Source organism: Talpa occidentalis, unplaced genomic scaffold (genome assembly GCF_014898055.3).
Source record: "Talpa occidentalis isolate TD23 unplaced genomic scaffold, MPIMG_talOcc4v2.1 talOcc4.4, whole genome shotgun sequence".
NCBI lineage: Eukaryota > Metazoa > Chordata > Mammalia > Eulipotyphla > Talpidae > Talpa > Talpa occidentalis.
In genome coordinates this window covers 120,775,942-120,792,832 of record NW_023604295.1, presented here as the reverse complement: position 1 = coordinate 120,792,832, position 16,891 = coordinate 120,775,942, and the positions used below count along the sequence as shown (strand labels likewise).

Sequence of the window (16,891 nt, the reverse complement as noted above, 5' to 3'; positions counted from 1 at the left end):
TATTTTATACTATTGACCAATTATAATTCTTTCTCCAGTTGTACTGTATCTACTATATTACTCACCTAATTAAATGTTTAATTTGAAATATTTATCTCATAGTTTTCTTCTCTTTAGATTTCCTTGGTCATTTTGGTAGTCTCTTTTTATTCTAAATTTTAAGGCATTTTAGCCTAAATACCAAATTAGTTGGTTTGTGCTAGTTCCAACTTCAGAAGTTCTTGGCGATCTGTTTTGTTGTTTATTTTCCTTTCAATCTGTCGGTTTTCATTTAAAGACCTAAGACCTATTTCTTTGCTTGGTGGGTTTTGATTGTGAGTTCATATGTGGCTGAAGTAATCCTATGGAAAGTCTAAGGGTCTAAACTTTAGTTGTTTTTCTGCAGATTTAGGAGGGTTAGACTTACCTCTGTTGAAATATATTGGCAGCAAATATATTGCTGCCAATCTTGGAATGCTTTAGCCCATTTTAAGAGTCATTGTTTAAGTGGGCGTATCAGCTTTAGTGCCTTCATCTTGTTATAGGCAAGAGTCCAGTATTGGCTCCAGGGAGGTCCTCTGAGTTTGCTTCCTCATCTGTGTTTGCTGACTGATACCATGTGTATCCAACCGTCCCTCCTTCTCTTCCTCCCTCCCTTCTTTTCTCTTTTATCCTTTCCTCTCCTCTTCTCTTCTCTCCCTCTTTCTTTCTTCTTAAGGATCTCTGCTGAGCCTCGAAATGCTTTATAAAATGTTTCTTTAGGTTAATCTATGATTTTGCTATATTTCTTCAGAATGTGTAGTTCTGGTTTATCATACTGCTGGTAGTGCATATCAGGATCACTCAGTTTTCTCCAAAGAAAATAGATTTTCTGTTTATAGTACTTGCAATATTTAACAATCAGAGGGCAAAGACATAATCTTTTCCATTAATAAATAAAGACCTTAATGGTTGGGTCTTAAAAGAAGTCTACCAAAAAAAAAACAAAACCCAGCTCATAATGTTCTTTTACTTGTTCCTCTCTTCTAACATTTCTCCAGGGAGTTAACTTAAACTATAGTTCCAGGGCCTCCCTGGTGGCGCAGGGGTTAAAGACAGCACTATAAAGTGTTGCCAGATATTGCCAGCCACTGCAGCACTTTCGATCCCCTGCCGGCCAGGGAGCAACCCACATGGCACAGCAGACCTCTCCTGTCTTGCCCGCTGCTCCCTTCAGCAGTGTATTTCAGTCGGTCCGCCTGTTCTAATCCTCACTCTGTCTCTGGTGAATCCTCTCACCCCCAACACCTCTGGCCTGCACCCCAGTTCTTATATGCATAAATAAATAAATCTTAAAAAAACAAACTATAGTTCCAGTGTAGTTTACTTATTAAGCAAAAAAAAAAAAAATCACCATTACTTTTGGGCATGGTGCTATAAAAGCATCTGTTTTCTAATTTATTTTCAAAAAATAGATTGTAAAATCCATTAAAACAATAAGCCATGACAAGAAATTTGGAGGAAATCACCTGTAACTCTGCCTCCTTCACTCTGAGCTGAGACATCTTTACATGCAGGTAGACAAGGAATACAAGCCCTAGTACAAGAATTCCCCTAATCGCAGACAATCTCCTGAGACAGCACATGACAAATCCATGATGCCTGGCAGAAGAAAAATCCAGAAGCAATCCTTGACCTACCGGGACCAAGAAATGTCTATTTAGGAATGTCGATTTCTGAAACTTATCCCAGAACCACCAACCAGATTCTGGATTTTGGCAAACTTCTAGGTAATAATTTACTCACAATGAGATTTTAGAACTGCTGGCCTAAGTGGTTTCCTTTCTAAGCAAAGAAAATAAACTAGTGTTGATATTAGTACCCAAGCACTTTTGGTTGTTTTAGTGATCTTTGCTCAGGTTAACATGGGGTAGATATTATGAAGTTCTCATTTCCAGAGAGTGGATTTAGTTGTCCCTAAAAGCATCATTTGATACATTGTTGAGTGTTTTAAGTCCATAGAATCTTCAAATTACTGTCATTTTTAGTTATAATATGATATTCTAATGAGAGGGGTAAATCATAATTTTCTCATTGTGTACATTAAGCCATTTATAGATTCTGGCTATAAAATATAATACTGCAATAAACTTTAGTGTGCATAGACTTTTTTAAAAAACATTATTTCTTTGCACTTAGATTCTTAAATTTGGAATTACTGGCAAGAAAGACATTAGTACACTCAAGACCCTTGAAGATTGCCAGATTGCTTTCCAAAAGGCTATACAATGTGCCACCAATGTAAGTATCTATTTTGGGATGACCAGACCAGCACTGGGTATTATCATTCATCTATTAGGCAATTAGTGTTCTTACTGATTTTTAATTTTCAACTGTTGGATTTCACTGGGTTCACTTAATGAATCTTTGAAAAAGGCTAGGCTGAGTCATTTAAAATGACAGAGGGCACCCCAATTGTTTGGTCATCCATCATAGAATAAACCGGCACCATTTTCCTCTTGGTTTACTAAAGTATGGGTCACATCTCTCCTTTCAACCTTATTTCCTCATTCATGAAATGAATGGGAGAAAGCTGCCCTCAAGAACCCATTTGGCTTCAAGGTTCTGATTCATCCCTGGATCTGGAACTCACATTCAAATCTATGCAGATTTCTGTTGTTGTCTTGTCAATAGCTGTAGGGATATGTCTGCCTTCCATACATATTATTTTCTTTCTTTCTTTCTTTTTTTTGGTATCCTCAGTAGAATGTATTTTAGATTTTGTTCATCCTCTTACCCCTTCCCCTTTGAAAATTCTGATTAAAAAAAAAAAGAATGCAAATATAGTATATAAATATTTAAAATGTGATTTGCATTTAACAAATTACACAAGATCACATAATTCCCAATGTGATTTTGCATCAAGGAAGAAGTGAGAATATGTATTTTATATTAAATGCATAGCATTTAAATACTTTAATATAAACAAACTGCATTTGAATATTAATCTCTCTCAAAAAGACCTTGCCAGGCACATTAAATATTTAAAACTTTTCCTTACTGCAAAGTTTTTGAACTGCTTGAACAGTTCTACTTTTCTCTGCTATTGGTAAGCTTGAAGAATCTTGTTATATTTCAATGTTTTTATTGTCAAGTTTGAATCTACTTGTGAAACTTTATCCACAAGAACAGGCATAAAATAATAGGACAAGCTCCCTCTTGGGTTAACACTCATAGGGTAGAGTATTAAAGCCATCAAGCTAAATATAGCTGTGAGAGTGGCTGACCATGTGGCCACAGGAATGAAATTGTTCTATGTAAGATGTCCAAAGTGCAGAAACACAGATTATTAGTTTTGGACATGATCTTGGAAATCAAGTGAACCCAGTGACCTCGTGCAGAATTCAGGTACCACATTTCCAGGTGGAGGGTCAGCCATCACTTCTTGAATACCTTCAGTGTTTGGGAGCTCACTATCTCACAAAACAGTCTTGTGTTACTATAATTGCAAAGTGTTCATTTTGGGAAAACTCTTACTGAGTTCAATTCTACTGCTAAATTAGCCCCTCATTTTAATTTACTTTCCTGAAATAATTAGATGGAATTAAGTAATTTCCAAAGTGACTTTTTATAAAAGAGTATTCTACAGGCCTGCTTGCTATTCTTTGTAATGATTAAAAAATAAATTGCACATAAGGTAAAATGATGTTTCTGGATTTTACACCAAAGGAAAGACAACAAAACAAACAAAAAATAACCAAAAAAAAAGAAACCCCAACAAAACAAAATCTAAAACTAAATAAAGATTGGAAGCACATCAAGCTAATTACCTTTATACAACAAAGGAAACCATCAACAAAACAAAAAGTCAACCTACAGAATGGGAAAAATATTTATAAATCATGTGACTGATAAAGAGCTAATACCCAAAATATATAAAGAACTCATACTACTCAATTGTAAGAATGAAACTAATTAAAAATTGTGCAGAAAAATAGAACAGATATTTTCCTAAAGAAAACATCAATCAAAAGGACTAACAGATTCATAAAAAGATGGTAAACATCATAATTATCAGGAAAATGCAGATCAAATAACAATGAGATGTCACTTCATACTTGTTAGAATGGCTATCATTGAAAAGGCAAAAGATAAAATATGTTGATGAGAATGTGAAGAAAAGAGAACCCTTGTGCACTGTTGGAAATGTAAATTGTGCAGTCACTATGGGAAACAGTGTGGAGGACCCTAAAAATTAAAAATAGAACTACTGTATGATTCAGCAATCCCACTTACAGGTATTTATCCAAAGGAAATGAAATCACTATCTCCAAGATATACCTGTGTCTCCATGTTCATTGTAATATTATTTACAATGGTCAAAACATGGAAGCAGCCTAAATGTCCATTAACTGATGAATGGAGAAAGCCATAAAAAGAAGAAAATGCTGTCATTTGTGACTACATGGATGGAACTTGAGGGTATAATGTTAAATGAAATGAGTCAGAAAATTACAAATACTATCTAAGTTCACTTACATGTGGAATCTAAAATAACTGAACTCATAGAGAAAGAGAACATATTGGTGGTTGCCTAAGGTCAGGGCAGGGTGAGGGAATGGGTGAAAGTGGTCAAAAGATACATATTTCCTTGTAAGTCCTGAGGATGTGATGTACATCATAGTGACTAGTTAATGATACCCTATTGTGTATTTAAAATTTGCTAAGAAAGTAGATCTTAGAGGTTCTCATTACAAGGAAAAAAAATGTTTGAGATGAAAGAAGTTAATCAATCCTACTATAGCAATAATTTCACAATATAAACTTATAGCAAACCATTTTGATGTACACTTTGGACTAAGACAATGTCTTAAGGCAACTGTATCTCAATGAAGCTGGGAAAAATGAACAGAAGCCAATGAAGAAATGGTTAAATCAGTGCTCACAACATACAAAACCACCAGTAGGTTGTTTTCTATGACTTCTCATGAAAAAATACTTAGTTGATTCATGAAAAAAGTTAGAAGTGATCATCAATATTAGTGATGGTAACAGCAACACTACATCTAGCACATAGTGTTTTCTCCATGTCAGGCACTGTTGTAAGTGTTTAACATAGGAGGACTCATTTAATTCTTACAACTACCTATGAGATGTGTATGATATCCCCATTTTACATATGAGAAGACTGGAGGCACAACAAAGTGAAATAACTTTTCCATATTTTGTCCACATAGCTAGTAAATGGCAGTGATAGATTCTAAACCCAACACTTTGATTCATAATTTGTACTTTTATCTATTAACATAGAGTGACCACACAATTTGTCATTCAAACCAATATACTTTGAATAATAATAACAATCATTATCATTATTATAATTACTCCTGGACAAAAAACCCAGCACCTCTTCTCAAGTGAGAGTCTGAGGACATGTTACTATGAAAATGTATCAATGTCACCGTGAGGGCAGATCCATGTTTTCTGGAGCCTGAATGTTATACAATTTTAAGGCACTCTTTCAATAACAACATGAAGCTGTGAGTATATTAGCTATCAAGGTAAATTTTTTTTTAATGAGAAAGGGCCCTTTCTTTTGAGATCCATTTGAGAAATTACCAGAAACACTTGCAACGTGGCTTCCTTTCCCACCTGGAATATTCTATCACTTCTAGATTTTGGAGAACTGGTAAAAATTGGGGCCCTGAAGCTCCTGCTTCATCAGTTCATGGCAGATCTACCTCTGCTTTCTATCTCTAGGCCACTTAGAGAGTAAGTTGAGTGTCTGTGATACTTCCTACTTCATACAATAAAACAACATTTCAAAGCATGTGTCAATAGACCACCCACAGATGGTGAAGTGGCCACTTCCAGCTCCTAAACCCCCACAAGACACCACAGACCTTCTGATGCCTGCAAGAACATTCTGCCCAACCAGGTGGGGCTCTTATAGCTCTGGCTATTAGTGTATGGTCTGGTTTTGTATTGGGCAGTCTGTTATTTCTATACTCTTTCTCCCTCTTCTCATTGAGCTCTTTAACTTTTTCTGTCAGGTCAGAAATGGCTTTATAATCTTTGGTTCCCAATCTTAGAACATCTGTTTATTAAAGAAAATTTTTGTGATTCTGCAAGATCTGGCCCCTCATGTCTAGGAATCTCTGGTGCCATATGCATGAGCAACACTGGATTGTCACTAGTAAAGGATAACAAAGGCAAGTGTTCACTGAAGAACGATCATCTCTCTGTGGTTCTGTATGGATGTGAACACTCTCAGAGACATAAACTTATTGTTCTCCCATTTGGTGCCAAGTCCATTCCCAGCCTCATTCCCTTCCTCTTCCCCTCTACCCACTGCCCCATAATCCTTTCAGTCAACCAGTGCAAGGGTTGCGGTTGGGAAAGGATTTCAGGTTAATTAGACCCTCGTCATTCTCTCCCTCTGTCTTTCTCACTCTCCCTCCCTCCTTTCCTTTCCAATTTTGGTGGTGAAGGAAAGGGTAGTGACCACCTAGTCTTGGATGATTTTTTCCCCTATGGTCATCCCCACTGACTTCCCTGTAAAAATAAACATTAGGAATAGGAATCGAAAAAGTTCCTCCTTCTGTCCTAATAAAGGACAGGGCCTGGGCGCCTGAAATTTGAAGTTGGCTGTTGCCCGTCAGTCCAAGTTGTTCATTATATTCTTGTTTGTCTTGTTTAGATTACACATCCCTTGGGCAGGAGGCTGGGTGGTTTTATTACAGTACCCATCGCTCTGTCAACACCATCTAAATTAAAGCAAACACTCTTCTTGAATGGCACTTTTTGATCACATCTCTTTATGCCCAGACCACTTAGGACTGAGAGATTTGAGTTAGCTATGACACCATTAAAATGGACTGTACCCAAAATGGCTGGGATGTTGCTGAGAAAATTCATTTTCTCCTCCTGACATGGGCTGCAGAAGACACATTGAAGCTGTAAAAACACAGCTTGGAAATGACTAGACTAATTTTAGAACCCGTTTACACAGCTGCTCCTCTGAAAAGCCGACTTTCATTGTAATTCTTGCTCTGGGAGGGCTTGCCTTTTATTTAATTAAAAATGATCGGCAAGGCAGGCTTTTGATAAAGCAAGGTCCACGGTAAAACGCAAGGCGAGTGCAGTTCCAGCAGCTCTCTGACATTCTGCTTTATTAGGTGTCAGTTTATAATTAAAAGTTTGAGTGGCAGAACTCAGAGTACCCAGCAAAAATGGTTTTGAGGATCTCAATTATTTCCAGCCATCTTCCTAGCAAATATATGAAACTGTGAGATTCGACATACAGGGAGATATTTTGGAATTGCCCAAATGTTCCCTTTGAAAAATGCAGAAATCAGAAATGCTTCAGGGTTTAGAACCTGAGTGAGGGAATTCATATTTTGAAATGCAATTGGAATCATCCCCTGCTAGGCGAAGGAGTTACATCTTTGAAGGAATAGATATTAGAAGCAAAACAATGGGAGTAAAATATCCTAGGGAAAGACATCAGTCTTGGTTATGAAGTTAATTGGAAAAATAAAAGTGCTTCTCTCTTCAAATTATATTTGTCATTGTGCCATGTTATTCATTTTATAGGAATGAATAATTTTAGAAATATCTAGGTTTTATGAAAAATGTTTTAAGATTTGTGCAAACTAATATAACAATTCACTGAACTTTGGGAGTCAGCAAATGCTCTTATTTTTTGATACCTAGGTGCTTAGAACTGAATTAATCACACTCATCAAATGTTTTTCCCATGGGGCTATTTGTGTCTGAAACTTCACACTTTGAAGGGAAGCCAGGAATTTCTGGGGAATCAACCAAACTCAATTGTTAATCTTATTAGCAAATTACATAATATTATAATCACTTTATTATGTATTAATAGACTTGAGCTACTTGCAGTTTACTTAAGATTGCTACCTTCAATGTTGCCACACTTTAAAGATCAAGTCAAATTTACTAAAAAGACTATCAACAAGGTTGTATAGAATCTCTGGCAAGGCTGTTTTAATGGATCAAAGCTGCCGTTCACGTACTTCATCACTCCTTTGTTAGTTTACTAGTAATGTTTAATATAGAGGCTAATTAATTGATAAAGCATAAAAAATATAAAGAGATGACATGTTCCAAATGACAGTAGATCTGTTTACTGTTTTAAAGTCTTTTCATTCTTGTTTTTTAGGAGCAAATAGTAGCAAGCAAAAAGAAAACAGAAAATTGCTGTCACATTAACAAGGGGCTGTAGTTTCTGCAAACTGGATTTGAAGGTTTAAATTCAAGTTCAGAAAATATTAAGCCATCCTAGTTTCCAACATTCACATATTGGCATATTTTTACAACTGGTAATTCAAGTGTGAGAGGTAAATTAAATTTTAAATGAAGTAAATATGGCATTTGGAGATTACTTTTTTACATACAAGCTCTCCATTCATTAGTTTCCAGGAGGTGAAAGAGTTTTTGTTGTTCTTCTAGGTTTAGCTGGAAACCAGCAAACCAGCAAAGATAGGATATTCAAAAAAGTATTCTTTAAACACAGCCCCTTCCCTGAGGAGGGAATATATTACAAAGGATATAAACTAATTTTGGTTTACAAAATGTACTTGTTTTTTAAAGATTTTTAAAATTTATTTATACAAGAACTGGGGTACAGGCCAGATGTGTGGGAGGGTGAGAGGATTCACCAGAGACGGAGCGGGGAGCAGAACAGGCAGACTGATTGAAATACACTGCGAGGGGAGCAGCAGGCTAGGCAGGAGAGGTCCTCCGTGCCATGTGGGTTGCTCCGCAGCCAGTGGGGTTCAAACCAGCAATGGAGAGATGGCTGACAGCTTCACAGTGCTGCGCTCAACCACCTGTGCCACCAGGGAGGCCCTACAAAATGTACTTTATAAACATTGTGTTTGTTACATCATCTCCTTAGAATCGTCTCCTTTTTAGACTCATAAAGTTAAATAATATATTAAAAAATAAGTCCGGCATGCCATTCAAAATACTTTAGAGTAAGTCCAAGCAGCACCTTGTTTTGGGAAATAAGCTGGGTAATTCTGAAGTGACATGAAGTCTAAAGGGGTGATTAGATGCGTTGACTGGCGCCTCTCAGCCGGCTGTTGGAGAACAATGCCCTCATCAAGTCCTTGTCCAAACTCTGTACTGTATGAGCCAGCTAATTAGTAATATTGGTAAAAAGGAAGGACTACTGAAGAGATTATTTATCTTTTGCAGTGTGTGTACGAAAGACCAGATTGGGCTTTAGAATTCTTGGCACAAGGTGATAATGCTCTGTGCAATCGGCACTCTTTCTTCATTATATCACTTTGTCTTGATTCACAGTACATGTTTTTAAGTTTCCTTCATACCCTATTGGGATAAGTTAAGCCTTTTCAGTTCTTTTGATGTTAATGGCTAGATAGTGTAGTGTATCCTCTTAGAGAAGTTGGGTGTGTGTTGATTAGAATATTGTAGTAGAACTGAATTGTTAATGAATTCATTTAAGAAAATTGCATTGATGTCCTGCTATGTGCTAGGGATCGTTCAAGGTCCTGGAAAGAAGAATGAATAAACACAGCTCCTACTTTTTAAGGGAACAGTGGGGCAGGGAAAGACCCATAGATCATATAGACAATGCATTGCAGGATGGACAACATAGGACTTGGACTACGCTGAGGGACTACTGTCAGGACTGATGGTGTTAATATAATCCCCAGAGAATCAGTGGGATAGAGACTGTTATTACCCCATTTAATGGTGGAGGAAACTGAAACCAAGGGAGTTAAACAATTAGTCCAAAGTCAATCAGCAAAGACCCTGGCAGCCCAGCTCATGAATTACTTATTTCTGCTCAGGAGTACAGTGCCTCTGCATCTGGCTCCCACTTGGAACCTCATAATATACAGGCCTCACCCTAGCACACAGAGCAAGCCTACATTTTGCAAGGTAAGTAGGCAGAACTTTCACAACTTCCGCTGTCCAGCTTGGTTTTTGGTTTGTCCCATCCTTTTTTCTTCCTCCTGATACTTTTTTTTTTAACCACAGGAACTAGTCTGGCAGATTGTAAATATGGAAACCCTGCTTCCTGTTGGGGAAATGTTGACAGTGAATGCCAGTAATAAAATATCTCTCTGAATTATAAGCTTAAATTTTCAAACAGCATTAGAATGCATGGTTTTGGAGGAACTTGAGCTCTAAGACAACGACTGAAGAGAGTTAGCTTTCTTAAATCCCCAGGGTATATAAACTATAACAGGGAAATAATATGGGCTACAGGACTTGCTGGATTTACAAATGAATTCTACCAAACATTCAGAAATGAATTAGTGCCTATTCTTCACAAACTCTTCCAAAAAATTGAGAAGGAAGGGATAATACCAAACACGTTCTATGAAGCCAACATTACACTAATACCAAAACCGAACAAGGACAACACAAAAAAGGAAAACTACAGGCCAATCTCCCTAATGAACACTGATGCAAAAATCCTCAATAAAATTTTAGCTATCAGAATCCAACAATGTATCCATAAGATAATTCACCATGACCAAGGAGGATTCATTCCAGTGACACAAGGATGGTTCAACATCCAAAAATCAATCAACGTTATCCAACACATCAACAAAAAGAAATATAAAAACCATACGATAATATCAATAGATGCCAAGAAAGCTTTCCACAAAGTGCAATACCCATTCATGATAAAAACCCTTGAAATTCTTGGGATACAAGGAACATACCTCAACATCATAAAGGCCATTTATGACAGGCCAACAGCCAGTATCATTCTCAATGGCAAAAAGCTGAAAGCATTTCCATTAAGATCTGGAACAAGACAAGGATGTCCACTCTCACCACTGCTTTTCAATATAATACTGGAAGTCCTAGCCAGAGCAATAAGACAAGAGAGAGAGATACAAGGAATCCAAATAGGAAAAGAAGAAGTCAAACTATCACTATTTGCAGATGACATGATAATATACATAGAGAACCCCAAAAACTCCACAGAAAAACTAATTCAACTAATCAATCAGTTTAGTAAAGTGGCAGGATACAAAATCAACATGCAAAAGTCAGTAGCCTTCCTATACACAAACAATAAATCTGAAGAAGAATTAAAAAAAAAATCCCTTTATTACTGAAACAAAAAAAATCAAATATTTGGGAATAAATCTAGCAAAAGAGGTAAAGAAAGGATCTATACAAAGAAAACTATAAAACACTGTTAAAAGAAATAGAAGAAGACACTAAGAAATGGAAAGATAAACCCTGCTAATGTATTGGAAGAATAAACATTATTAAAATGGCCATCCTCCCAAAAGCAATATACAGATTCAATGCTATTCCAATAAAAATTTCAAAGACATTCTTCAAGGAAATAGAACAATTATTGATGAAATTCATATGGAATCACCAAAAACCCCTAATAGCCAAAGCTCTCCTGAATGAAAAAGAAGGGAATGGAGGCATCACACTCCCAGACTTCAAACAATACTATAAAGCCATAATCATCAAAACTGCCTGGTATTGGAACAAGAACAGACACACAGACCAATGGAATTGAATAGAAAATCCAGAAATAAGCCCACAGATTTATGGTCAACTAATCTTTGACAAAGGAGCAAGAATACGCACTGGAGCAAAGAAAATTTATTCAATAAATGGTGCTTGGAAAACTGGGTCGCTACATGCAAAAGAATGAAGCTTGACTACTACCTCACACCATGCACAAAAACCAACTCAAAATGGATTAAAGAACTAGACATAAGACCTGAAACCATAAAATACATAGAAGGAAATAAGGCGAAACACTACATGACATGTACATCAAAGACATCTTTATAGACACATCACCCAAAGCAGTGATAGTGAAGGCAAAGATCAACAGCTGGGACTACATCAAATTAAAGAGCTTCTGCACAGCAAAAGAGACAATAACAAAAACAGAGAAACCCCACCGACTGGGAGAACATTTTTGCACACAACACTAATGAGAAAGGACTGATCACAAAAATCTACAAAGAACTGATGAGACTCAACAAAAACAAAGAAAATGATCCAGTCAAAAAATGGGCAGAAGAGCTAAAAAGAAACTTCTCTGAAGAGGAAATGCAAATGGCCAGCAGGCATATGAAAAAATGTTCAACATCACTTGTAATCAGGGAAATGCAAATCAAAACTACCATGAGATACCATCTTACACCAGTGAGAATGGCACATATTAAAAAAACTAGCAACAACAAATGTTGGTGAGGGTGTGGAGAAAAAGGAACTCTTCTGCACTGTTGGTGGGAGTGCAAACTGGTCCAACCACTATGGAGAGCTATGTGGAGATTTCTTGACCTACTAAACATAGAGCTTCCATATGATCCAGCAATTCCACTCCTAGGTATTTACCCAAATGACACAGAAAACAGTAATTCCAAATGGCACCTGCATGCCTATGTTTATAGCAGCACTATTTACAATAGCTAAGCTTTGGAAACAACCCAAATGCCCAACAATAGATGACAGGATCAAGAGGATGTGGTACATATACACAATGGAATATTACTCAGCAATCAAAAAAGATAAACATATGCAGTTTGCAACAACATGCAACAACATGACAAAATAAGTCAGAAAGAAAAAGAAAAATACCGGATGGTCTCACTCGTAGCAGGAATTTAGAAAACCTAAATAAGAGACCAGGAAAAAGACTAATCAATGCAAAGTAATAATCAAAATCAACAAGCAACTATAAACCAGAGACACACTATGGGGGGGTGGGAAGGGATTAGGGAGAGTCGGGGAGAGGAAGAACTAGAGTCAAAATAAGGGGGGGGTGCAATTGTATGGGGAATATAACCAAAATGAAAATGCATACATTGTACAAAGATTAAATATGATGTAAGAATTATGTAAAATAAAATATGAAAAAAAAAAAGAAATAATATGGGCTATGCTGGCATAGGTGTGGCTTTAAATCTAGGGTTCTTTTTAAGACTTATAAACATCCAGAGGTAAGAGAAACCGGAACCATTTATACATTCCATATACATTAATGAGACACACATGTTGCTTTTTCCTGACTTGGGATGCTGTGCTACTTACTCAGCAGTAGAACAATTCTAGGAGTTACCTTAGTATCTAAATGAAATAGTGTTCCCAAAAGTTGCCTTGATAGTAGAGATCATTGGCTTATAGAGTGTTAGCATGGAAAAGTTCACTGTTTCTCAAACTTCTAGCCAATTGGGTACCCACTTTTCAAGGTTTTTTGAAAAATAGCTGTGTAATTAACACTGTATGATTTAGCAAATGTTTTCCTTCATATCAACTTCCTGTTTTATTTAAATAAATTAGGTGTGGGAAAAAATAAATTACATTGTACCATAAATGAAAAGAGACCAGTTTAATATGCCAAAATAGAAAATAAATATAAAATTAAATGCTACAAAGATAAAATAGTCTTTTAATTCTAGCTTTGCTAGAGATTGCCTTTGGAAGATTTTGAATTGAAGGCCTGCCCTCTCATGTTTGGGAAAGGAGATTTGCTGGTGTTAGGGAGGAGCAAACCTGTATCAGCACCAAGCTGAGACTTTCTCCTTGACCTCCTTTTGAGATCTTTTTTTTTTTTTTTTTAAGATTTATTTATTTATTTATTTATTTATACAAGCACTGGGTACAGTCAGAAATGTGGGAGGGTGAGAGAATTCACCAGAGTGGGGAACAGAACAGGCAGACTGACAAAATACACTGCTGAGGGGAGCAGCAGGCGCGGCAGGAGAGGTCTGTGCTCCATGTGGGACCCTCACCTGGGCGGCCGGGGCTTGATCTGATACTGCAAGGTCTGCGGGCAGCTTCGCAACCCAGCGCTCAACTGCTGCGCCACTGGGGCCCTCCTCTGAGATCTTTTTAAAAAAGGAAATAACTTTCTTACTTTGAGATTCAGTATAGGTTCAGCTTTGGAATATGAATCTCATGCTCCCCAAACTCTCCCCTGCATTCACCCCCTCAATTAAAACAACACAAGTGGGATGTAGCTGTCAACTAGGGCATGACCCATCTGAAACAGTTTATAATTAGTTATGGGTAATGCCTTGGTGAAAAAGTAATCACTGCTGTCTTGCTTTCTTTTAGTGGATTTACTTTTCCCTTTACCTATCTTCTTGCTGATTTGTATTTAAACATAGTAGATGTGGGATTTGAATTTGAGTCTCTTGAAATTAAGAGACTGAATTCAACTCAACTTCTGCAAATCAGCACGAACAATAAGTATAATCCTCTCCCCCCTGCACTCCTACCCTGCACTCCTACCCTGCCTGTGATGAAGCCAGTGGTGAGCAGCTGGGGTTTGGTTATTACCCTGGGAACAACTTATTCCAACTTTGTCACACTATACCTGCTTGCTATTCCTACTACAGTGCCTCTTCTCATCAGAGAACTTGAAACAAATATTAAAGTATGTGCTTTAAAATTAAAGCTACATTAGGGTTTTTTTTTTTTTTTTTATAGAGGCATGTTTTATTTATTTATTTATTTGTTTGTTAGTTTGTTTATACATGCACTGGGTACAGTCAGAAGCCCGGGAGGGTGAGAGAATTCACCAGAGCCAGAGTGGGGAGCAGAGCAGGCAGAAGTACACTGCTGAGGGGAGCAGCGGGCAGTAGGAGAGTTCTGCACGCCATGTGGGACCCGCCTCTGGTGGCCGGGGAGCAGCCGGGGATCGAACCGGCACCGCAGAGGCCGCGGGCAGCTTCGCAACCCAGCGCTCAACCCCTGCGCCACTGGGGAGGCCCTACATTAGGGTTTTGGACTACACCACAGCAGTACTCAGGGAGGGGGCTGCATCTAGGGCACATTATTCTAGAGACACACGTTATCACATTTTTCTTAAGGTATTTTATACTTCACACCTCTGTGAAAAACAAAAGAGCTTCACAGCAGCAGCCCAAAAAGGGCAGATTTAAAACCACATAAATGCTTTTGAGTTTTAAGGATGTTTTTCTGGAAATAAATATTATCCTATTTGGCTCTTCTTGTTCTTATACTTTTATTGTTCATGTTTTTGGCTCACTCGTTTTATTGATGCTGCAAACTAATTTTTATCGGCCTACATTTTATTTCCTTTCTTTTACTTTATTTTTTTTTAAGATTTTATTTATTTATACAAGCACTGGGTACAGTCAGAAGTGCGGGAGGGTGAGAGAATTCACCAGAGCCAGAGCAGGGAGCAGAACAGGCAGAAGGACTGAAGAACACTGCTGAGGGGAGCAGCGGGAGGCAGGAGAGGTCTGCGCGCCATGTGGGACCCTCGCCTGTGGCTGGGGATCGAACCTGCACTGCAGAGGCTGCGGGCAGCTTCGCAACCCAGTGTTCAACCGTTGTGCCACCAGGGATGCCCTCTTTTACTTTTTTTAAAAGAGAATTTGAGAATCATGTCGAACAGTTGTCTGAGGAGTTAAATGTTTGGCTTTCATATTAGTTTTAAATAGCTGGTACAAAAATTTTAGTACAAACTTAGTGTGTTACAACAACACAAATTTATTCTCTTACATTTCTGGAAGTTGGAAAAGCCTGACACAAGTATCACTGGCTAAAATCAAGAGGTCACAGAGCTGTGCTTTTCTTTGAAGCTGGATGGGAGAACCCATCCTCTGGCTTTTTCCACCTACTTCCATGCCTGCACTCATGGACTCTATCCTTCCTCCATCTTCAAAGTTGGCAGTGGCCTCTGAATCTTTCTCACATTGCGTCACGGACCCAAAGAAAGTCTATTTCCTTCTTCCATTTTCAAGCAGCCTTGTGATTACATTGGGTCCACTTGGACAATCAAGGAAACACTCCCTAGTTTAAGGTCAGTCAATTATTGAATTATTAAATTTAATTGAATTTAATTGCATCTGTAATCTTAATTCCTCTTTGCCATCTAATATAGCTAGCATTTAAAGGATGTGGACATTTTTGAGGACCATTATTCTGCCTACAATAGTCTTATCTTCAAAATTCTCTCTTTACCTCTCTAAACTTAAAAAGTACAAAAATTAACATTTTCCAGATACAGTATGTTTATATTTCAAGTGTTTAATTAATCATGAAATCTTTGATTTTTCACAAGTAGGATGGTATCATTCAAAGCCTTTCCTACTGACCATTCAATCTTAATCTTCCATATATTTTTGGGTTTTTGATGTGAAATTTACAAAGACGATAGCCTTTGTTAGGTGGATTTTATGAATTCCAAGTGTGATGAGCTTTTTAGTCCACTGGTCTTTCCTCTGTCCCCCAGTCCATATTCTCCACATTCTCCTCGTATTTCCTTCTACTCAAAACTTCCTATAGTTACTGATGAAAATCAACTTCAACACCTCTATGAAGGACCTCAGATCTCAGTTATGTGGAGGATCAGTATGTTCAGAGAGAACACATTCTACTTTGGATTTACTTTAAATTTATTGAGGCTTAAACCAGTAAGAGTCACAAATTCTGAATTCTTGCTTTACATCAGCAAATAATGCAATTTGCTACCTACTGGATGCAAAACCTCTTTCAAAGAAGTCCAAACAAGTTATATATGGGTTTCTGATCTCGGTGTTAGAAAGGAAAGATGAAGAAATTAAATCAATATAAAAGAAATGTATTAATACAGATTAACAAGACAGGAACTGTCATGAGCAGCATATGATAAATTATTAAGTGGAACTCAGAGGAACAGGAAATAAGTAGAATGAGTTCCAAGGAAGAGAACTCTTTGAATTGCATGTGCCTCATGCCTGTGTATGACCCATGACTATTTAACTCCATCAAGCATGCCCCCACAGCCATGGCATTCTCCACACCATTATTAACCTGTCCTTGGAGAACTTTGGTACCAGGTGCAAGTAAGATCATAAAACTTATGACAGATTTGTGGGATTAATGAGGTCATCCGCAGGAGATGGTCAGCACAATCTGCTCAATA

At 37.5% G+C, this 16,891-nt stretch overlaps 1 protein-coding gene across 1 annotated transcript in view; it reads left to right on the top strand.

Moving 5' to 3' along the window:
* Window positions 1-2,161: 2,161 nt before the first annotated feature.
* LOC119257877 (IQCJ-SCHIP1 readthrough transcript protein) overlaps window positions 2,162-16,891 on the top strand; it is a 657,554-nt gene continuing 642,824 nt past the window's right edge. Inside the window, exon 1 of the mRNA XM_054700971.1 lies at window positions 2,162-2,259. The gene's annotated coding sequence lies outside the window, so the exon portion shown is untranslated. The remainder of the gene's footprint in view (window positions 2,260-16,891) is intronic.